A 25,726-nucleotide genomic window follows, 5' to 3' on the forward strand; every position below is an offset into this window, starting at 1 on the left:
GTGGTTGACATCAGTAACCACCAGGGCACTTCAAACTGTAGCCACAGCGAGATATTCCTACCCAGGTGTCTGAATGTGAGTTATGGTTCCACCATTTCCCAAAGCTTTCAGCTCAAGGAGTTCTCAGAATGTGAATGCTACTGCAGTGAGCTCCAAGTAAATAATGGCTATTTTTTCATTTTTAAATATTCATTTTTTATTGAGGTATAGTTGATTTACAAGATTATATTAGTTTCAGGTGTACAACAAGGCGATTCAATATTTTTTATACATTATACTCCATTTAAAGTTATTATGACATATTGGCTATATTTCCCATGCTGAGCAGTATATCTTTGTAGCTTATTTATGTTATACATAAAATATTCTTAATATGTTTGTGCATCATGGATTTTGAACTGTGGAACACACCCTTGACCATACTTTCTTCACTATCTGTACTCAAAACTTTAAGGATACTGTCTCTGTCCACTGATGAAGCCAAACAAAGGGCCATGTCTGTTGGTTAAATCTATAAATTTCCTTTACCTATTCAACAAATATTTGTCAAGCTACCATTATCCACTAAATGCAGGGGTCACAACACAAACAAAGAAGATCTGTGTCTACGGTGATGGAGATCTCAGCCAAAAAGTAAGGCTGATCTTTATAAAACAATCACAAAATGAATATAAAATCTGAAAACTATTGTAACTTCTCAGGAGAGAACACAGATTATATTTGGTGTGATGTATTATATTTCTCAAAGTTTGTAATTTGCCTTGGGAAACAACAGAAAGTATTTTCACTCCTTTTTGGATAATGGGGAAGTTCAGCTCCATGGAGATTCAGGGCTTGTCAATGGTACCACAGAAGTGAAGTCAAACCTTTCTCTGTCTTAATTCAGTCCCTTTCCACTCTGCCACATCATCACAACCAATTCCAGAGAAAGAGAAACAGAACTTTTACCCGTATAATCACGTGGACGTTTTAGAATGAATGCAGTATACCAAGGAGCCAACATCAAATATGTCAAAGTGTCAGGAATATTAAACAAAAATTGGCAGGTAAAAATATGATTCAGGCAGTCAATTTCAGATGCCCATTTTGGCTGGAATATGCAATCTCAGAGAATCTGGAGAATTAAAACTGTCCCTTTACAAAAATGTAATATAATAATTAGGATTACAGAGATTTCTTTCATTCCTGCTCTCAGGAAAAAAAAAAAAAAATTCCCCAAATCAATTCACTGTACTCTTGTTATTAGAGAACATTTAGCGTGCTCCAATATTTCAAGCCAGATGGCATTCCTTAAGGATGTGTGAAAGGAGATTTCTAACTGTAACCTGAATAAATATGGGTAATTTTCATCATCATTATATATGTCTTTTTCTCCCTAACCAAGGAGTTAAATACAATAATGACTCATGTATAATTAATGTCAGTCTTAATTCTCTAATCTTGAGAGGCTTATTCACTGCAAAATTGCATTTGTCTACAGATGATTATCTTTCCTCCTAAACTAGCCTCAAGAATAAGCTGCTATAATTGAACTAAGTATGCATAAATTCAGGTTATTTTTTTATACATTGGAAGTCATTAATTTGCATGTTGCAAAGCATCCTATATTATTACAGTAACAAGATCTTAAAAGGAGCATTCAAGTGGATTCTCTTCAAAATGTGTCTCTTGACTGAGACATCTAATATCTCATGGTTCACCTTAAGAGCTGCGAAGATAAGCTATTGGGAGCTTGACTGATAGGCTGTGTAGATGTGCATCCTAGGATGTAATCCTCCTCAATCTGATGCTGTGGGATACCCATCAATAGGCAGCAGAGCTTCCCCCAGACGGGGCTATGACTTCCCTACCACAGACAGAGGATGTCGGGGGAAGAGGCTTTTCTTATAGAGCCTCCACTGTGTGCCAATTACTGTGCTTGGGTACCAGGGATACAAAAAGCAACAACCAACTATCCACGGGCTCTAGTCCTCTAAAATCAGGGAGGGAGGCAAGACAGAAGACAACGGTGATGCAATGGGCATGTGATGTGACTGACAGCTTCATGGACAGAGGAGACCTGACTCCTTCGGACTCATTGGGGAGGACAGCCACAGAAGCCTCCAGAAGGAGGTCATGCTTGAGATCCGTTCTGTAGAAAGGTCCTGAGTCCAAAGGCAGGCTGAGTTTGGTAGAGGAGAGGAGAGGAAACCAATAGAAGAAGAAAACTAAAAGCCTGGGGACTCATATCATTAAGGGACTTGCTTGCAGGTGTACAGACCTGCTTTGGGTAAGCCATGCATCATCCACCTCAGAATACTCAGCAGGGAAGTCACACTGTCAAGTGTCTGTGCATCCTAATGCTGACTGCCTTTGAGAGCAGCCCCACAGTCCTACAGTCTCACAGGTGAGAGAAATGACGTGGTGTCAGAGAGGATCACCCAGGTGTCATTAGAATCCAGACATGTTAAGGAGATAGAATGATGTGACCTCAGAGGGGTCTCAAGGATGTTTTCCAGATTCCTGATTCAGGAGATGGGTGGAAAGGGCATAGAGGAATGCATGTAAGAAAAGAGAATTTAGAGGAAATGATTATTTCAGTTGTGGATACACTGTGTTTGTGGTTCCTTTGGGATCTCGAAGCAGAGCTACTCAGAAGTCAGATTTGATACCAAGGAGAAAGTCCTTATGGGAGAGCTGTATTCAGGAGTCATTGGTAAATCAGATTATGAGGAAAGATCTATTCATTCAGGGGGAGTGAAATTTACATATAAACCTGTGCTTCCCAGACCATGGTGCCTGGACCACCAGCAGCCTGGACACCTGAGAGCTTGTTAGACATGCAAATTATTGGCCCTGGCTCAGAACAATTGCATCAGAGATTCTGAATAGAGCCCAGAGTTCTGGGCTTTAGTAAGTCCTCCAAGTGATCGGATACACACTAAAGTGTGAGGACTACTGATAGAAAAAATTTTTTGTGGGTCATAGATATTCTGAGTATTTGCTGGAAACTATACACTTTCCTGTGGACAGGGTCAGGCTGCTTCAGGAAATAGACATTTTACATTCGGTAATCAGTTCATGAAACTCATCCAGTGACACTTAAGGAAACACACCAACCACACCCAGTTCTATCAGCACAATCACTGTGCCCTCGTCTGCTCTGCTCTGCTCTGGCCACCATAACAAAATCACAGGCTGGGGACTTACACAACAGAAATTCATTTCCTCACAGTTCCAGAGGCTGGAAGCACACGATCAAAGTGTCCTCAGGGTTAGTTTCAAGCTTCTTCTCTTGGACTGCTGTTGAACAGCAGCTTTCTGTGTCCTCACACAGCCTTACCTCTGTGCCAGGGGCGGGGTGGCAGGAGGGAGGGAGAGGGGAGGAGAATAGAGGGAGAGACAGAGGAATCTGCTGTCTCTTCCTCTTCTTAGAAAGATGTCAGTTCTCTCAGATTAAGGCCCCACCCTTACAAACTCATTTAACCTTAATTACCTCCCTAAAGGCCATATATCCCAATAGAGTCAAACTTGGCTTTAGGTATGAATTTAAGGAGACAAAAATGCAATTCATAACAACGCTGGATGTAGAACTCGGGGTCAAGGACTCCATCTGAGCTGGTAAAACACAATGAGAATTTCAATGGATTTCTGGAAAAAGAGATTTTATCTCTTCTGCAATTTGACCTGAATTTATCAACGGGAAACACTGGCAGCCATTCTGACACCATATGGGATGAGACTGTCTCGGAATAGAAGGGTCTATTATAAGGTGGGGAATCGAGCAGTGGAAAAAGAAAAACATTTGGTGCTGCAAAATATTTGGGCTCTGGATCACACTTTAACTGTAGCTCCCCCTGATACTGTCATCTCTTGAAAAAGTATTTCCCGTTTTGAGGACATTTAGGTTAGTTCTGTCACAAACAAAGAATTCAGAGTTAGACAAGATTAGATTAGAAAATTATCGGGAACTCTTCTCTGCCCCTGCTGGGATACACAAGATCATCCTTCCCTTTCCCTCTGCAGACCAGCTAATCGACCCTCTCATGTACATGTGGGAACAGACACCCCAGTTCAGAGCTACCAACCTTGCTGTTCTGTAACCAATAACCAACTGATCCAAACCTCAGTGTTCTGATTCCAGGCGTCCTAAATATGAAATCTCATTAGTATTCTTAAACTCAGAAGTCCACCCTGGTCTTGGGAGTTATGGAGACTTAAAAGGTCATTCACCTGGAGGATCTCAACAATCAAAACTTGAGCGTAGGTGGGAAGGAAAACCCAGAACTTGTGAAAGGCCATTGGCTGATCGCCAGCTCTGCATCGGTCAGGTGGGAAGGGAGGTCACACCACAAGGTCTCTTCAGCTCTCATCTGCAAGGGGTCCTCATTGTTTCCATGCAGTAGGAGTCACTCCACCTGTCACCCACTTGTCTTTTAGTCCTGGGAGTCTGTTGTGCAGAGATGCAGGAGACCAATCCAAATCATAGTTTCCGAAGGTTGGGTTTTTGTAAATGTCGAAAGACAGAACACTCAAACTGCTTTTGCTTTTTAAGAACTAAATAAATACTTTCTTTGCTTGGTTTTTAAGTATAGGTTTTGCTTCCCTAATTATCGGTTCCCTTAAGATTAAAGAAAAGAGAGGGGGGAAGAAAGACTGAATCGCAGAGTTGGAAATAACTAAAGGAGAAAAAAATTTCACAATATGTATAATACTTTTATTGAATCAGTACCCAGAAAATATTGTGGACAAATCATCAGCAGGTGCCGAGGTGTTTACATTTAGGGATATGAGCATGTGATGAGAACCCCATCTCCTGCAGGGAGACAAAACAAGTGTGAAATGAGATGTCCAAACTGGGTGTCTCATTAGAGGGAACAGAGGTGCCAGGAGGGCCTGCAGCCCACTGTCTCCAGACGTGAATGGCTCTGATATGACAAAATAATACAAGCAAGTTGTTCTGGTTCTTGATCATAATATCCCAGGAGCAGAGCAGAAAATGGAAGCTCTCAGCTGTGTCCACATAGCTTCTCTTGAAGAAGCAGATGATTAATTTCCCTTGTGCTAATATTCATGATGGCAAACAGATAGTCTCACCAGGATCCTAGGAAATGGAGGATGCGAGACCACATCCAGGGTACAGAGTGTGAAAAACTCAAATAAACCTCAGCCATTATCTTGGTTCTAACAAATTCCGTGTTAATCCAATAAGAGAAACTTACCCCAGGACCACTACCACTTAACTGGGATACCTGTATTTTTTAAAAGCTGAATAAACCTTTCATTCTTATTAAAATATTGTCAACATATAATCAGAAAACCTAAAAGAACCTATCTCTCTACCAACCTGTATCCATAAGTTTAATTCTGAAAGATAACCTCATTTAATAGTTTAATGTAATTTCTCAGAAAATATCCACATCTGTGCTTCCATATATATGAGCGTTTGCTAATAATTTTATGTTTCTACTTGAGTATGTTTTTCACTTAGTATTTCTTGGAAGTGTGTAAACTCCCGTTCTTTTTGATGACCACATTGTACCTATCATCAAATTTGTACATGAACTGCTCTTTTCTTGGTTAACCCTTAGATGATTTCTAGTTTTGTTTGTTTGATTGTTTGAATTTTGTTTGTTGTATTTACCATTAAGGAGCAATGCTTCAAAAGACATTCTTGTATGCAAATGTTCACATCACACAGATGTATACATTCAGGACAAAGTCATAGAAATGCAACAGCAGCTGTTGATGTTCAGAAACAACGTATGAGACACGTGCAGTCACACCTGTTAGAGTTCGGGCTGTTGCGTTACTTTGCTAGTTATGTTATCCAGGTCGGCCATATGCTTATCTGTGCTTCCCTACTTGATTGATCATGGAGTTAGATAGGCAGGCTAATTACTCATCGCAGAGCTGTATTTTGGACCATTTTCCCTTTAGCTTATTAGTATTTTTAATTTATATATATTTGATGTAATGATATAGGGGAATAAAGATTTGTGGCATTTAGATCTTCAATAGCTAGAATACATTTTACTAGAATTAGAACAATGACATTTTCTGTAAAGGGCCAGACAGGAAATATTTTAAGCTCCTTGGGCCATGTGATATCAGTAACCATTTCCCAACACTGTGCTTGAATAAAACGGCATAATTGTTTGTCATTGGCATACTTATATGGCCTTATTTTCTACTGCATTTTAAATATTTTTATTTATAGCTTATCTAACTTTTGCTTTTCAAACTTTACCACATTTTTATACTTTGAAAGATTTACAGACTTTTTTCATGTTTTGGTTGAGCGTTTTATAACTAAAGTATATGCTTAAACATATTTTTCTTCATTCATTTTTAAGTAGTGCTTATTGACTTTGGAATGAAAAATGAGGAAATAAACAAACATACACTAGGTCCATCTTCTGTAGCTTCTACTTCTCGCTTTTACTAGCATTTAAAAAATGCATTGTATTTTTTCAACACAATTCTCACAACTTTTTATTGTGCTTTAATTATATATTTTAATTCATTTGGTTACAACACACTTCTCTAGATAAACCATGAATGTCTAGATTTCAATAGCAGCCAATTAAAAAAAAGTCGTGGCTGTGTTTCTTGAATTCTTGCATTTTTGAGCAATTCTTGAACATATGGACAATGTTATTTTTGCCTTTATGTTTGAACAACAAAGTTCTAAGTATCAAATTCTTGGCTGGTGCTTTCTTTCCATGGCTATTTCGTGGACTTTCTTCCATTGTTTTCTGTTGTTGCTGGGAAAGTCGATACTAACCAATTCAGGAAACAATCCAGTTTCCTCTTTTTAGTTATTTGCTGTATACAGTTTTGGCTTGGATTGATGAAATATATTCTATTTTATCATAATATTTGTAGCTTCAGATGAATATATCTTAGGTTAATTGTTCTTTACCAGTTTTTCCCAGATAAGGTATCTGTTTTCAATGTACAGACTCAAGTAGTGTTCTTTTTCCAAGAAGTTTTCTTCTACTATGTTTTAATAGTTCTATACTTTATTTCAAGTATAACATATGCTGGAGTAACAGCTTCTGTTTTTAATGTGTATCTTTTTTTCTCTTACTGTTTTTAACACTCTAATTTTTTTCTAATTTATTCTGCTTGATAGTAACAAGATTTTTTTTTTCCATATCCCTAATTCTGTTTTCAGCAATGGCTCTTTAAATTTTTTTGTTTGTAAGGTGGATATTCATAGCAAATGGATTCATTTTTCTTTTTAATTCATTCTTGGATTGCTATTTATCTTCTTCTGTTGCATTATTGAGTTGTTTTATAGAGCATAATTTATTTATTTGGTATCCTATAGAAATGTTTGGTGGACATCTACTTTGTGTTATGATTCTTCTTTTGATCTACATCCATTTTATGACTTGTTATGATTCTTACTTTTTTTCATATAATTTGTAGCCATAAGCTTTACAGATTTATTTTTATGATTCTTACTCATCTTTGAAGGAATCATATTTTCACAACAGCAATCATCGGAAGAACATTTTAGGGAAGAACTTGGGGTATAGGTGGGTGAGGTATGCAGCTTGAATTCTCCTGTGTTCAGATAAGTTTCTGATGAATTCTGCTATGGTGATATTATAGGGGGCAGTTGCCATATGTTCTTCATCTCTTTCAGGTAATAAACTCGTCTCTTCTCTCTCTCTGTCTCTTTTTTCCTAATAAAAATGTCTTGATGACTAACTATGGAACTCCATATGGCTCAGTGTGTTTGTGTATGTTGATTCTGTTACCAGAGAGTGTAGGTTCTTGTCTCACAAGGGACAAATTCAAGAACAAGCCATAGAACAGTGAAAGCGAGTTTATTTAGAAAGAGACACACTCCATAGACAGAATGTAGGCCATCTCAGAAAAGAGAGTGGCCCCAAGGCATGGGATCATCTAGGAAAGTGAGAGTGACCCTAGGAGATACACATTTCATAGTAAAGTGACAGTAGATTTGTTCAGGGAGATACACATTCCATAGACAGAGTGTGGGCCGTCTCAAAAGGCAAGAGAGATGGCTCCAGGGCATAAGGTTGTTCATTTTTATGGGCTGGGTAATTTCATGGGCTAACACATGGGAGGATTATTCCAACTGTTTGGGGGAGGGGGCAGGGACTTCCAGGAATTGGGCCACTGCCCCCTTTTGGGCCTCTTGTAGTCACCCTGGGAAGTGTTATGGTGTCTGTGGGAGTTCCATTCAGCAGCTGATGTATTACAATGAGCGTGTAATGAGGCTCAAGGTCTCCTGGAGTCCAATCTCCTGCCATCTTGGGCTGAGCTGGTTCTGACCAGTTTATGTCGTATCCTCAATGGCAGTTTCATTCTTTCAGTGGTTGTACCCTGCCCCCTTTCCTCCTGTCTTATCTCTACTCAATAGCTCCATTTGCATGTGCAAATCATCTCTCAAATCTAGGGTGTTCAAAATTGGCTCCTTGATTCACACTGGCCCCCATGCACCCAGCAACACGTTCCACCTTGGACATTTTGCATCTCAATTAATGGCAGTCCTCCACTTACCCCGACTAAAAGCTGAATTCATTCTTTACCCCTCTTTTTCTCTCATATCAAAGTTTCTAATTTTTAAGGGAAATCCTATTAATTCTATTTTCAAATTTGTAAAATAAAATTCATATTTTATGGCAAGACAAGAAAAATTTAAACATAAACAATTATTCTCTGCCCTTTGGCCTCCTCTCTCCCCACACTGTGCATTGTGTATCTGAATTCTATATTGACTAAACCTCTCCCATTGGTAGAACTACCTGCTCAAACATTAAGGGTAACATTTTCCCAGTATCAACAAGAAAACTCCTTAAAAAATAACATTTCTCCTTGATCTTGTAAGGGGTCACATAACCCACCACAATGACACTTAGATCTGGAGTATGTAAACTGTAAATAATAAGTGATTTGATGTATAAACTTATAAAACTGTGCCTTGATTTCTAACCAGAGGAGCAGTTCTCAGAGTTTTCTGAGATGCTCTTCTCAGGTTATACTCCTCAAAGTTGACTCAAATAAAATTTTCCATTTCTCTCTTTGGTCAACTCATTTTGTATTAACAAAATATATCCATAGTCTTAGTCCTGCTCATTGTCTCTATTGCTGTATATGAGACATTGAAGTAGGCTTTTCACACATCTTTCTGTTTCTATCCTAGTCTCCCTCGAGTCTCTTCTCCAACCAGCAGCTAGAGTGATCCTGTTTAAACAAAAATTAGATAATATCATTCAACTTCAAAGCTGCCCATTTCACCCACAGCTGTTAGCCTCTAACCCCTACAAAGAGAATGTGTGTATTTTCGTAGGTAGGGAATGGAGAAGAGTCATTTAGAAATACTCTTAATCAGATGGCTGTAGATTCTTGTACTCAGTGATCCCCTTCAAGGTGGAGGGAAGTCGGAATATGTGGCTACTAAGTTATAGACATCTTAGACTTGGCAAACATGGGCTCTGAGATCAGACATACTGGGCAGGCTGTCCCACAGTTTTACGTTCCAGCTGAGAGAACCAGGCAACCGCTCAACATGGAGATAACATCTCAAATTATTAAATGAGACTAGAAGAGATTGCCTGTACAATTTCAAGTACATTGTACAAGTCTAGCACATAGTCCAATAAAGACTTGGTTCCCATCAAGCACTTCCTAATAACTATCAAATGCATAAAACCCTGCACTTATAAAACAGAGAAATTATTTACATTAGGAAATAGTCTTAAAGCAATTTGAAAGTGATAAGGTAAAGAAAGAGAAGAGACAGAACAGACTCCCTCTGACTGAGTTTACTGTTTTCTGTCTGGCGCGAGCAGATTAAGTAGAGACTTATGTGGGCATAAACTAACTACATCACAAAGTACTGGCTTCAAAGTGGCAGAGAAAGAGAAATACTGAAGCATTCCAACCCAGATGGCTTTGCTTTAGAGGATAGCTTAAAAAAAAAAAAAAAAACAGCGAAGGTAATTAATTCTACAGAAATTACATTTTCATCTGTATCTTTTAATTCTTCATTTCCTTTTCCTATTTTTATCCATCACTTTAAGCTCTGCTATTTTTTGACTATGATTAATGGTGAGTAGGGCAACAGAATTTTATTTTAGACCATTGGCATGCTGAAGCTATCTGAAATTATGAATCTTACCCAAACTTGAACAAAAACTCACACACGCAAAAAATTTTTTTTTGAAGTTTTTGTTTTGTTCTTGTGGGGTTTGTATAGGTTTCTCCTAGGAGCTAAAAGGAACTGAGCAGATATACTGTACACTTCTGTCATTCCTCTTTGTGCTTCTAGGTGCAGTCCCAGAGCTTCTTTCTTAGAAGCATCAACACAGTTAAACAGGACAGCAGGTAAATGAAATAGGTCATAAAAATATGGAGAATCTGTAATGGATTTCTCAATTTCCTCATTACATATGCTTCCTGGAAATGTCTCAGAATTGTGGAAAAACAATAATTAATCAAATCATCGAGCTACTAATTAGTGTGTTCCTCCTTCATTTATCTGACTTCATTTTCTGAATTAACCATGTTGCTTCAGGCATTATAGAATTCACACTGCTCTCTACAGATAGATCAGGCTCATTTCTTCTCTGACCTTTGCTCAGCATGGCCCTCTCTTGCCAAATCCTTTCATATGACTCTCTGATCCCTCTAAGATTCATCGACTGCAAACTTCTCTCAAGTTCCAACACACTAAAAATTGGTGTAAATGCTGCATAGAATGAACAAGAGGTTATCATCTCAAGAATATGAAAGAATGTCAATGTGATTATTAGTTGGCAATTTGACTGTTGGTAACAAGGGCAAAATATCAGTTGCAAATTTCTCTCTCCATCAAAGCAGCCCAAACATAAAGAGTGCAATGTTAAGATTCCAGGATTCTTCAAGTTTATTCCTTTGACACCCTCAGGAGTACAGTGCTGTTCTGGCTCCTGAAGCCACATGTTCATTCCAGCCAGCATTACATAGTATAACTCCTTCTGTGAGAGTTTCTCATCAAGTCCATCCATGGGAGCTTTGATAAGGACTCAAATGCTAACCCAAGCTGCATGGAAGTCTTTAGTTGGATGGTCTTATGTCCAGTTGGAACTTTGGGTTCTGAACATACACAGAAGTAGAGGAAATGAGTATGGAAATACTAAATACCTCTTGTCTTCCCATCAATACAATCTGCCACCAGGAAGAGAATGTTTTAGTCTTTCCTATGCAAGATTCCAGAATATTCTGCAGTTCCATTTCTGTTCATTATGAATTATTTAGTTGGCACTCTAGTCTTAAACATTGGTTGAACGAGCTTTGTTAGCATGAACTGGTATCTTCAAATCTCATCAAACAGGAGTGCTGACAAGTCTGAATTCCAGGGCTGTGAGCCAACAAATGGTAGATTTTACCATGGCAACTGCCACTTCATAGCATAACTTAGTACCCAACCAGTCAGTCTCTTTTGGACAATATGTCTCTGAAAGGCCACGTGCCAAAAGAACATATTCCAATTTGTACATTTTCTCTCTTCCAACCATATGGACACTCAATCACTGTCTACCAAAAACCAATTCCAAGGGCATGTCTCCTGCTGGAAAACAGAATCCTGGTCTCTCATTTAATCTGTAGAGCTAACTCAATTCTCCACTGAGAGTTTCTTGGACTCCAAACACACTAGGCCGTTTTGATGGCAAATAAGTGTATTACTGAAGTTTGTAAACCTACATATCACAGCTTCCCCAACATACCCATGCTCTACCATAACAAGACCAATAGTCATGGAAACATGGTGAATTGACCTTCTTTGCTTATATGAATCTTAAAACAAAAAGTGGTATTTTAGGTATATAGTCTTACATTTTCAAATACATTATGAGCTTCTTTAGGAAAGACTATTCCTTGTACTATAAGCTGGACTGTTAATAGTTATCAATTAGTGTTTATGATTTGAATATTTTATACTTTATGCACATGGGCATATGGCCAGAATATGATAATTTAATACCATGCAGTGATTATTAAAGATAATAACTGTGTCATCTAATTTAATTTTTGGAAAAGGTCCTATGATGTGTCCATGAGCACTTTGAATATTTGGATGAAGATGCTGAGGTTATGGTAGTGCTAAGTTGAGATCCACTCTAAGAGCGTGTGGAGGAATTTTCAAATTAAATTCTAAGCGTAAAGCCTCTTTAATTTAGTAAATCAACATAGGGTTCCTTCCATAATTCTCACTTTCTTCCTATACCTGTTGGCTATAAAGATACTGAGTTCACCCATGTATATAAGGTCAATATTATGAATAATTATTTACCTTCCATTATGCACAAACACTCATCATTATTGTACTAGAATGAACAAAAGTCTATTTGTTTAGGTTTTCATATTGTTTGAGATATCTTTGAACAAAAGTTCCACAGAGATAGATGATATCTGAAAAATACAGAGAACTGCTGTTAGAAAGGGGAGGAAAGCAATAGTCTTTTTGCAAACTATGTGAATTATCAAGCTGTTTTGTTTACTTATCTGGTAAAAAGTTCTCTGAGCGTTGGGATTCCCAAGTTTTAGAAAAGATTAGAGTTAGACAGCTGTCTTTTTGCTGTGTCCTGACGTGGTGTAAGGTGGGCGGGGCAAAGCAACCTTCTCCAGCCTCTCTTTAAGGGCACTAGTCCCATTCCTGAGGACGCCGCCATCATGAAACTAATCAACTTTCAAAAGCCTCACCTCCAATACTGTCGCACTGGAGATACAAATATTCAGCCTATAGCAATTTGTTAAAGCTTTTCTCTAAACCAGACACTTTCAGGGTATTTCATATATATTATAGTTTTGAGGTATCATGACAGTCTCTGAAGTGAATATTATGATCCCATTTTACAAAGGTTCTAAATAATTAATTGGCTTAAGAACGCTCACCTAAGAAGTAGTGGGGCCAGATTTCTACCCAGAGATGGATATCTGACAAAGTCCTGGCTTCACCCTTGGCAAGCTAAGTGAATTTGTTCAATTGTTTACTATTTAAGATTTTGGGTTTTTATGTACTTTTATTGTGAAAGGATAAAAAATATGTTTCAGAATATTGTTATAAGCATTAAACAAGACAATGAACCTAAAAACACATTGTAAATAAAAAAGCAAAATTTTAAGTGTTCTTGAAATACCAGGACATCAAAAAGAAATCTACACACATACTGCGCTAAGTATTAAGACATGATGGCGATGCTTGGTACCACAGAGAGAAGAGATGTGTGTCAGATTTTGTAAAGAAATGTACATTAAGCAAGGCAACAAAGATGTCATGGTGTGCCCACATCAGACAGAATGTAGGCGTGAGCACCACAGGTGGAAGACAAGGTGAGTAATTGAGCGGAAGCTCTGGTACACCGGACACTGAACTGTGACACTGGAATAGCAGACTGGGGCCAGAAGATTAGGACAATCCATGTGGAATGATGATGGACAAGTTATATTAAAGTTTAAATCCCTGCATTAAAAGGATTACTAAACATTAGCTAGATTTTTTTTTACTATTTTAATGAACATTTATATGGCAGTTTACACATATTTATTCACTAGTCCTCATGATAACACTGAGAGGAAGGTATTGTCAATATTACAATTTTAGAGGCAGGAAGCTGAAGCATAAAGAATTCTGTCAAAGAGAAAGAGCAGCAGATGCTGGTTAAGGGCAGCAAGACAGATTTTATTTAGACTACCGCAGTGAGGAAGAGACTCCAGTATAAACTGAGCTCAATTCTAACTAAAATGAACGGCGAACGGAAAAAGGGGTATTGAGAAAATGGGAATTATAGAAAGGAGATGAATGGACAATGGAATGGCGATGTGGAGCAGGACAAAGTCCATTGTGCAGTTTGGTGGCATTGTATTTTCTTAAGCAAAGACTCAGCAAGGGGCTGAAGGCGCCTTTAAGGACACCACCAATGGCAGGTGGAAACCAGGGTAATATTTGGTCAAGTATCTTAGCATAGTGGTCAAGCAAGTTCTTTGTGCCGTGGGGGCATCCACAGTTCACTGAACAACATTCACACAACTAGTCATTGACAAAATCAGGATTCCACACCAGCCTCCTGGCTGCTGAGTGCATGCCGAACCCTGATGTGAAACTTACCACTTGCTAATTCCAACACTTTACATCTATTTCTTCATAGCATTTATGGCCCAGTTTATGCATATTCAGATGTTTGAAACCTCTCTTGTGGTGCAACATGTTTCAGAAAATGTTAGATGTATCCACACTGTTATTTTGGACTTTTGAATGTAATTCCTGCAGATTTTTGACATGAAATTATTTAAACCACTAAAGATGTTGCCTCAGTTGTTGTCATGAATCTGGGTTGGAAGTGGCTCTTCCCTGTTTTGTTCTATACTTTCTTAACGATTGTCATGGAAGAAAGTGAATGTGAAGTAACAGATGTCTGAACTTTTTTACTTTAAAACAAAACCAAATAAAAATCCACCACCACCATTAACCACAAGGCAGAAACGTTCTATATTGAACTTACTCCTCGCTGTTTTTTGTTTTTTTTTTTTCAATTTCTCTTGACTCAACACTTGGTTTCAACTGATCTTTTATTTGATCACTGTTCTTTGAGTTTTACCAAATTTCAAGATTGGGCTTATCTTGGTTTCTTGTCACCCAGGTTCTCAGCACATAAATTTAGTTGAATAGTGAAAATCATTTGTACACATACATGATCTCCTCTTTCCAAAGGTTTCCGTGAAACTGAGAGAGAAAGAAGGTATGAGCACAAGGTGGCTGGGTGTGTGGGGAGGGAGAGACCCAGAACTTCAGGGTCATGATCAAAGGCTGTCTTATCCTCAGGAGAGCAGCTCAACTCCACCTCCTCCATCAGAGATGCTCCAAGAGTTTGGCTGAGATTCAGTGACACTTGAGTTTTCCTTGTGGGAAACTCAAAGGGCTCAAACAGAAGCAGTCCTCACTTCTAATATGCAAAATAGCCTTAGAAGTGCCCTGTAATATAGTAACTTCTTTTTTTAAAGATGGGAGAGGATAAATGCACGTGGGTTCTAGTGAAATATATGGCCCCTAAGGATCCATGCAGGTGGTGAGACTGAAAATAAAACCCTTACCGCTAAACCATTTTGAAATACACTTAGTTTGATAATTGAGCAAAATAGGAAAAAAAAAAAGACTAATAAAATGCATGTTTGAAAGAGCCTTGAGCCAGAAATATCCAGCTATGATTGATTTTTGTATTCAGCAATTTGAGTAGCTTCAACTTTATATATTTTGTCATTTGTCATCTGCAGGCTGATAAAAGGGAGGAGCCAATCTCTGTGCAGAAATTATACCAAAAGGAAGGAAAAAAAAAAAACCCGTATCAAACATTTAAAACACACACACAATCAAGGCATTCATGTTTCTGCACTTCACGACACCTTAATTTCCATCAGCCAGTGCAGCTGTGTGCTTCCCACCGTGCAAAGTCTCATGAAGGGTACATTAATTAAGTCATTATGCCCTAAGAGATAGGTATAATTACGAATCTTCTCACCATACTATTTTGAGTTTCTAAAATTCAACAAGTTAGAGGCTGAGTGTTTCTTTTTTTTTTTTTTCCAAATGCCACAGGAGGCAAAAAAAGCCAACAGCAACAAAAAAATCCCAGAGGCACAAACTAACACACTCCTTATTATAAAAAGGCTACCTGAGCGCAATCTGCACAGAGGAATGAATCATTTGCCCCTCTCAGCCCACTTTAAGAACTACCATAACAAACTTCCAAGCAAGAAGCACCAAACATGGTTAGGTACATGCACATGTGAGAGGAATTGCCCTAAAAGAAAATGACCAAAAGGAAACCAAGGTTGGAGAATCTCCCTTCTTCCATCTCACAGGGATGCAATGCGTAATTATAGAGTGGAAAGACAGACAAGATAAGACAATACGGTGCCATTCTCTCTAATCTCTTTGTGAGAATTGCAATAAAAGGTATATTTAGTATGTTTGCATGAAAAGCCCCAAACACTGAGGACCATATTCTATACCATAATCCAGAGAGCTTGTTTGCATTTTAAGACCAGAAATATTGAACAGCCAGAAAATAGATTGCATTTTTGTCACAGCATATAATTATCTATTTTCCATAGATAAAGTCTAGATTCTTCAAACAAATAGAAGAAAACAATTAAGATCAGAAAGAGGATACTCTAGTTATGAGGAGGGGAACCAAATTTTAATACAGCTTGTCTAAACCAGCCAGGGTTTAAAATTGGATATTGGATAAAATTGAATATTGGAAAAGTAATGTCTAAAATGCTGCTAGAGTGAACTTGATGTAATCTCTTTGCATTCAGAAATAAGATTCCTCCAGGTATTTGTAACTGATTCAGAGAACAGAATAATTTATTTCAAAATTTAAGGACTTCTAAAGATTGAGTAGGATGTCTTTATTTCAACTTCAAGTTGAGTAACCTCCACATGTATTGTCAGTGCTGGATCTACATACCTACACTTTTATGCAAAAATTTCTTTTTGCTACAAACTATCTTTTTAAAATGTTTGTCAATGCTTACCTCTCTCAATAAGAATACAAGTATCTTGAAAGCAGACTTTGCATCTTTTGAATTTACCCAAACTCTCTATCCCATCAACGACTTCATTCTAATTTGCCGTTGTTATTTTCAAGTTGTCTTTATAGGAAACTCCCTTTCAGTTAAATTTGTCAAATGAAATATAACACAGTAGGTAAGCTGGGAATTCTAGTTACAACTCCACCTTTGTATAAGTTCCTTAACTTCATTTTGTCTTAGTTTTCACGTCCATAAAATGGGGGTAAAGCACCTGCCTCACTGAGTTGAGAAACTTACGTGGTTTAATCCATGTAAAATGTTCACGGCGCTGTTTCACACACAGGAAGCACTCAATCGATGTTAGCTGTTATCATTTTACCACAAATACATTTTGTGCTTTTACAAGTTTGCTCATTCCACTTCTTGATTCTTTGCCTATATCAGCCTTCCCATCCTTCAAGGAGAAAGCTGATTCCTCAGCTTTGTGAAGACATTCCTGAACTTTCTGGCCCAATCAGCACCACTTCATCTCACAGTTAGAAAGCTGAGTAAACATTTTATCATCCCCTTCTCAGAAAAAATAAAAAATAACGTGTCTCCCATGTTATAGACATGCCAAAAGCCACTTTGCAATTCTCCATAGTAACTGTCACGTTCAAATAGTCACACTCTATTTTTTCACATGCTACCTCCATGGGCAATTAAATTCCTTTCATTTCTTGCTTCATATTATATATCCTACCTGAGCCATTCACCACCTACTATTTATAATTATTTTGTGTTCTGACAAGTTTGGAATTCCAATTGATTCTCTCATGGATCAGGTGCCTACATTTTTTCTCTGTATCTCATTTGACTGCTTTATTATTCCTTCCCTTTCAAAATGGCTATAAAGACTCAAATTGAAATCATGGCTACTTCTTTGTAGTTAATCCCATATGAAGTCGCAGGACATCAGCATCAAGGGACATGCACCATTTAAACTTCGACTGAGGTTAATGCCTTTTACGTCTATCAGCAGAGCTTGACGTAAAACCCCACTGAACTCTTCTCTGAATCACTGACTCTCTTATACCCCAAAGATGGGGCAGCAAGAAGGGTTGAAACCTGGCATCAATAAGGAAACCTTTCAGGCTGGTACATGTGTGTACTAGAAATTTATGAGGGACAGGGAGCTAGGGTCCTGGCCCCTGTGTCTATGGAAATGGAATGGGGAAAGATAAAAAAAAAAAAAAACTCTTGGTGTGCATGAACAGAGATTCTCTCTTAAGCATTTGGTATCAGAAAATTCTCTGCCTTGGCCTATCACATGGACCAAAGGAGGTCGTTCGGCCTCCTAACTTTAAGGGATGTAAAGACGTGCAATCTTATCACATGCCTTAAAGGGGAAGATGTGTAAACCCTTGGTGTAGCAGCACTAAAGATCAGCTTGTGCGCATTTCAACATTGACCAGAATAAATAACAGAATATGACTCATACAGAAAATTTTTTATTGTCAAGTTACCTAACTTTCCCAACTTAATTTCTGCAGTTATATTATTAACCCAACACAAACCAAGACTTTCCTTCACACACATAAAGACATCAAATAAAGTCCAGGGTGTCATGTCCGCAGTGCCCGGCTTCTTTTTCCACCCTGCTTACCTCTTCCATCCCACGTGATGGTCAGTTACATCCACCTTGCTTCCTCCAGACCAAAGAAGCAACCCCAAAGCACACGGACAAAGGAGACTCCCCAGCAGATAAACTGCAATGTTTCGCCACCCACCTGTCCTTTCTAAGGTTATCATTTCCCTGGAAGAGTAGACCGACTCATCAGCTGGATGAGACAGCGGGTCCGAGGAGGTGGAGGTGCCAACAGGGATGTTTACAGAGGCAGGATTTACAGGCTTGACTTGGCTGCAGGGCGTTAAGATAAAGCTGGCTTAGGTGTCTGACACAGATATTTTATCATTATTTGTTTGAGTTGCCCAGGGACCATAAGAAAAAGACTGGCAAGCAATCAAGAGATTTTTCTGACAGCTGAGAAGACATATGTGAGGACAGAGACACTGGTCCAGACAGTCTTCACAGGCTGTTTAATATACTGTATATCCTTGCACAGAGCTTGAGAGGGTCACTAATGCTGCTTTGGCTTATCAAGTAACCTCTGTAGGAAATCTCTCCATTCTTTGGGGAAGCCTCTATCTCGGGTGAAAAACAGCTCCTGTATAGGTGATACTCATATAAGACATAAGCATACAATTTCCACTTGGACTCATTCATCATTTTTATTAGGAACCAATTATTCAAGGCTGTAAGATATAATGAAAAGAAAGTCTTGTTAATACTAAAACGTCCAAGAGAGTACTTAGGGAAATTAAATAGACTGGAAAACATATGTTAGATGTCTTCCAAATTAGAATTTGTAAATAAATGATTCTGGTCTAATCACATGGCGATTTACAGGGACATTTTTGGTAAAAATGATCACATCACAGTCTCTGACAAGAATTTAATACAGATTGAGCTATTTGGCTTGCTGCTTGAGTAGTTTTAGAGATTTTATTTGCCATTAATCTTTTTAAACACTTGGCTTATTATTTTACTCAAGAATTCTGTTTTTAAATCAATTATACAATGAATTTTGAAACACAGCTCAGTGTCTAAAGTCTGAAAATCTATCAGCCTTCAAGCCCACTGCTCTCCATGGTCCTGACCGTATGGCCCAGGCCCTTGAATAGTAGAACACACACTCTTCTGTAAGACTGTACCCAGCCTGTGCTACAATGTTGTGAGCTATTTTGTAGATCCATTGGCTTTGATGAGAGAAGATAAGCCAGAGCTCTGACTCTGGGTACTGGGACACACAGAGGCAGACAGGAAATCTTTGACCCCACAGATAGCTTGTCAATTAGTTCATTCAAGCAAAATCATTAGTGCTGAGTTTGAGTCTCGAATGGTGATAGACATTTAAATGGAGGAGGGGGGAAGGAAGAGGTTGGTGCTAGGGAAGTCATACACAGATATAGTGCCGTGGAGGCAGGCTAATGTTCCTCCTAAAGGCCCGGCCCTTCTTCTAAGTTACATGGCTGTCTTTTCCCTATTTATCTTGCAGCTCTAAGATAGGTGGAAGCTATTAGGTTTGGGACGATGAAACATGTGTGGACAAGACATGAGCAATGAAGCCACGTCACAATTTAAAAAGGCCTCTATCCTTGGACTTTGACATTTTCCCTTCCCAAGGTCTGAAGCCCTGATGTCACAATTGTCCACATCCCACCACACAGATTAGTACAACAATCTACAGGTTTTTGCGGCAACAATGTGGAAGGAACTTGGGACCCTGAATAACCTTGTGGGGTGAAACTTCTCAGCTGTCTTTGGAGAACTAGGCTGCCACATCAGAGAAGCAAACACCTTTTTAAACTGCTTTACTGAGGTCTTACTTGTTCTTTTTTCCACCCCCCCCCCAACTTTTTAAAAAATTTTACAGTGGATCATTCACCCTAAATAATTCATCACTTTATTTGAGGTGTTTATAAACTCGTTCAGCCTAATAGGGAGCACTTAACTTAGACATCATATAAAAGCCACTTGAGGGCAATATTCTTTTTAATACTCAAATATATATACTAGGAATTGCATATTAGCACCCAGCAGTTGCTTATGGAGTGGGCTTAACTTCTTCTGTAGAAAGAACAGTTTTGGGTCCTGGGTTTGCTTGTGCAGAACTTCATCTGAGTTAACCTGAATCACCCAGTTTTTCTCTGGCTTGTTTCCTCCTTCTGACTCTTCTGACAACTTAGACAAGTGAGCTGGATATCCCTTCCTCTTTCACAACCTTAATTTGATGGACGTTAATGGATTTTACAAAAAGGCTCTCAGGAGCAGCAGAAACAGGGCCTTAGGTAAGGCTGCCTTTCAGATCCAGAACCATGTGTCCAGATGTTGTCAGAGCCAATGGACTGGTATCCTCTTCTAACCTGTCACTCACACTAGCTTCCTGACACTTAGCCTGAGCCAAATGTCCTCCCTAACGTATTTGTTCAAATGTGTCCCAAATATCTGATAGTAAGTGTACTTTTGCCAGGAGAAGTATACATCAAAATACTTATGGCAGTAAGTAATCAATGATGTCAAATAAGGGAGATAAAATTACATGCACTTCTTAAAAAATTAACACACCTTTGTAGCCTTTAGAGAGAAGAAAATACAGGTGCTTCAGGCTACCAAATAATTAAGCTATAACTTAACAAGAGAAGACTATTAGGTGAAACAAAATAGCTAAATAAAATGCCCCTTTCCCTACTTTCTGTTTCCTGTTTTTCTCCACAAAACATAGAAGAAATGAGTACTCAGATGGGAAGCTTAGATCTTTTTGATTTTCTAATTTTTCAGATTCACTGTTGGAGGGTTTAGCTTCTCTGTAGATTCCTTGCTGCTCATCTACATTTAAATTAAGCGCCGATCTCCCTCACCCTCCTCCCTCAAAATAATCTTAATCAGGGTGGTCAGGCATGTCAATTTCTTCCAATTACATGGGGCATCACTCATTCTATGTCCAGGATCTTTTTTCCTCCTCCACAATTTTACCAGCGTCCATCATTATCAGTGACCCTGACATAATGACATCTGAAATGAATAAAAAAGGAGAATCACATGAGAATAAAGAGTTGTCAATCTCTTCCTCTTCAGTCTATGACATATTGAATATATGTATAGCATGTCAGGGGTCATTATCTAAAGGTGTGTCTGGAGGTCACTGCTACCTTATACTCCCCTCACTAAGGAAAACAGTAACCTTGAACTTCAGATTCCATAAAGGACTGAATAAACAAATCATTGCACTTAAATTTAAAGTTTTTCTGATATACATATTTATAGATATAGATATCTGTATGTAAATATACTATGTGTATGCTTTCTCTCTGTATGCAGATAAGCAGAACAATGGATAATTATACCTATATATGTGTCTAGATATACCTGTACCTCTGTATATATATTGCATTTGTGTTTATTTTACAGATCAGAAAGCTGAAATTTAAAGGAGAAGTAAGCTCAGCAAAGGCACAGAGCTAATAAGTAAATGAAGTGAATTCAAAGCCAGGTTCATTTACTACCAGCAGACACGCCAAGATTCAACTGTCTAAAATAAGAGTATAAAGAAAAATTAAGGGACTGAGACTCCAGCCTCATTCATACCCCTTAACAACCACCAGCTCAGGAATGACCACTGAGTGATTCTCCATTTGTTTAAATAATCTGTGTTTCCTCCAATCTTACCGACCTGTGGTATCAAATAAAACTGCTGGAGTGGTGACAAGCTGTGAGCACTCTGGGTCAGTTCTCAGTTACAAGATGTCCTCAGAGTCCAATTTCTTGAAACGCCACATTTGGGTCTCAAGTATTCATAAGTACCGCAAAAGATTTTCATCTGCTGCCTTTAGACATAGCTCTTAGGTGTCCGCCCTGAAGTTTCTCACAAGTTAGGCATATGTTTCAGTATCAACTTCCTGTGGTTAATTTGGGCTCCCGGCACGGACTCTGAAATGCTTTCATATTCGGATGTGCTCTGTCACTCTAGTGAAGAAGGGAATGTTCGCTCCGCCCCTTTGGGTTATGGATTCACAAAGGCTCTGGGTTTCTCATGTTGGCGTGTTAGTGACAGTTGGTTTGCAGCCTCATCTTACAGGTACTTGGATGTTAGCCCTGGAGATTGGTTTTGAAAACACACTGAAAGGCTTATAGCAGGGTCTAGTTATGACCGCTTCACCATTCCCCTCCCTAAGATAGCTAGAAGTTGAATCTGTGTCACAGGCATGTGTCTCCACCTCTTCTGCTTAGGGAGAATCTCTTCTTTCAGATTTCTTAAAGAACACAGACTCTCTGCTCCCTGTGAGCTCTTCTAATGTGATTCACTCAAGAGTTGATCCTGGGCTCTAGGGTCACCTGTTACATTTATTTTTTATTGAAAAGTTGATAGAGACTAGAGTTGGAAAAAAATCACTGCAGACCTCTTGGGTCTATCTCTCCTAGAGCAATTCACTATGCAACGTGGCTCCTTTTATATAAATATGATAATTGTGTTATGATGATGCAGTTTTGAGGTTGCAACTGAATATCTTCATTGAACTGGGTATTGCAATAATGCTTGGAGCTGGTGGGCTCTACAAATACACCCATTCAGCTCTATAATTGCGTGACCCTCCAGCTTCTATTTTATGCAGACAGATGCAACCAGGCCAAGCTCTGCAGCCTTGCCACTTTGCCTGCACTTATGACCGGTAGCCAGAAATGTCATCTCTGACTGTGATTGAACAAGAACCACCAGTGCCCTGTACCCACAGGCTGCTGCAGTATTTCCATCTTATCTCCTTCCATAAGCACACATCCGCAGCAACAGGTTGGAAGAGATTGTGGGAAAACCTTCCAACTGGACACCAGGCTCTTCCTCTCTGTTTAAGCCAAGGTATGTCAGAAGGCAGTCATAAAAGCTGGGACATTATGCTCAGTGAAATGAGCCAGGCAGAAAGACAAATGCTGCACAGTATCACTGATGAGTGGAATCTTAAAAAAAAAAAAAAGTCAAAATCATAAAAATAGAGAGTAAAAAAGTGGTTCCCAGGGGCTGTGGTAGGGGTTGGAATAGGGAGACATTTGTAAAAGGGTACAAATTTTTGTCAGACGAATAAGGTCTGTAGATCTTACACATTGATCATATACATTGTTTACGTATACGTGGTGACTGTAGTTGGTAACCCTGTATTGTAGAATGGAAATTTGCTGTGAGTAGAATATAAATGATGGGAAACCTTGCTCAACGTATATGTATATCAAAACACCACAATGTACACTTTAAATATCTTAGAGTTGTATATGTTAGTTATACTTCAATAAAGCTGAAATTGAAAAAAAAAAAAAAGCTTCCTTAAAAAGTCCTAGTTCTCTATTGTTAGACATAGCCAAACGGTAAAATCCAAAGTTGATTTGTAACCTGAGGGCAGCTTCTGGCCATCAGTTGTAAATAACGCCGAGTCGGTATTTAGATGAACAGTCAAATCCTCTAGACAAGAGAAAAAACAGGGAAAAGTGAACAGCAACTGGACTTTATAACGATCACTCTCACTCACTGAGTCACTGGCTCCATTCTCGGTCGTGTGTGTTAGCCAACTGCCTCGCCCCGCCTGTTGGGTGAAATTAGCTGGCAGAAGGAAGATAAGAGATTTGTTAATGGCATACGCAATCGGGAAAGAGAGTGGATTTTTCCATTCTTATTGACAATTGATAGAAAAATATGGAAATTTAAAGAAGAGAGAATTAGAACTCATAAAAGGACTCATTGCTGACTGTTAATTGCCAATTGTTTACTTTTCCAGACATTCCATAATGGATGCTAAGAGAGAAACCGGCTAACCCCTAATACTGGGTAAGAATTGAGCAGGATATACAGCACATGTGTGCATGACTCTGTGTCTGCAGTATATTTACTTTGGTGCTGCCTGAAGGAAAAAATGAATGGAAATGAAGGACCTTGGAGTTCATTTCCACTCCTAGGAGTCAAAGGAATTGTTCAGAATATTATGAAGGAGTTATCATTTTAAATGCAGCTAATGTGTCTTTGGAGGCACGGTGATTGCAGACAGTAGAGAATTGAATCTCCTATTTGTAATAATAGCAGCGAGAGCAGTGCCATTCATCAGAGATGTTTCATGAGACAGGAAAAAGTGCGGAGTGCAGCCAAATGGAACGAGCAGATAAAGGACCCCAGCGCAGCATGGGGAAGGATTCCTGGGAAAATTGATGTGTCCCCAAAGGGCTATCTGCTACTTAATAATAAACATGATTTGAGAAAAATGAAAGCAAATGACTGCGAATAAGGGCAAAAGTTAATCAAAACAACTTTGCCAAATGGTAAAAGGCATCAACTAAAGAGGCAAGGAATTAAAATGTGGGTATTGCAAAAGAAAGAATTAAGTCCCTTGCAATAAGGATATCATCCTCTCTACATTTGCAGATCTTGTCCCATCTTCAAAGAGTTTCTCAAGCCCTGCTACTTCCAGGAAGCCTTCCTAGGAAATTCAAACTCACTTTAACTTAGCTCCACTCATCTGGCAATACATCCTGGGTCTGGGTGTCTTAAGGGTACAGTAGAGGGGGTCAGGGAAGAGGGGGAAGTGGTTCATATTTAATGGTTCACAGGACTCCACATCTCCTCCTCATACATGGCAACTGCATTTTTCCGAGTGTTCAGGACATAAAAATTGAAGTCATCCTTGGCTTTCTTTTTCAATAGGCTTTACTTTTTAGAGTGTTTTACATTGACCAAAAAAAATGTGAACATAGTGCAGAGAGCACCTGTACACCCTGCACTCAGTTTTCCCTGTTATTAAATCCTACAGTAGTCTGGCAGGTCGGTCGCAATTCATGAATCAATACTGATAATTTTTAATTAACTGAAGTCCATACTTCATTCAGTTTTCTTTAGCTTTTACCGAATGCCCCCTTTTTTCTATTCCAGGATGCCGTCCAGGGTAGCAGTGCCTTCTTCTTGTTGGGGGCACCTGGTTCTCAGACGTGCCTTGTTTTTGATGACTTGAGCAGGTTTGAGGAGTCATGGTGGGGTATTCTGCAGGACAACCCATCATTAGATTTTGTCTGATGCTTCTCTTCTAATGAGACTGGGTGTATGGATTTTGGGGAAAAAAAACATAAGGGTAATGGGCTATTTTCATCCCATTATATCTTTGAATCTTTTTTTTTTTTTTTTTTTTTTTTTAATCTCAAAGAGCACAGCCAACCCATTAGCAAATCCCATTGGCTTATCCGCGGGCATATCACCAGAATTTAATCAAGCCATAACCTTCCACAGCTACCACTCTGGTCCATGTTATCATCCTTTTCCTCTTGGGTGATTTTAGAAGCTTCTTAATTGCTCTCCCTTCTTTCACTTCTCCCCCCACAGATAAGCCAGAGTTTTTTTTTTTTAATATGTTATTTCGCTCCTCAATTAAAACCCTCCAGTGAAATCCCATTTCACCCAAAGTCACGGTCCTAAACTCTTTACGATGGCCTTCAGGGACCCGTGTGATCTAGCCCTCACCACTTCTCAGACCTAATCTCCAAGCCATTGATACTCACGACCCACCTCCTTCTTGTCTCATCTGCCTGTGTAGAGGCTCACTGTTAATGGGCATCTCTTCCTGT

The sequence above is a fragment of the Camelus bactrianus genome, chromosome 5, assembly GCF_048773025.1.
Source record: "Camelus bactrianus isolate YW-2024 breed Bactrian camel chromosome 5, ASM4877302v1, whole genome shotgun sequence".
Classification (NCBI taxonomy): domain Eukaryota; kingdom Metazoa; phylum Chordata; class Mammalia; order Artiodactyla; family Camelidae; genus Camelus; species Camelus bactrianus.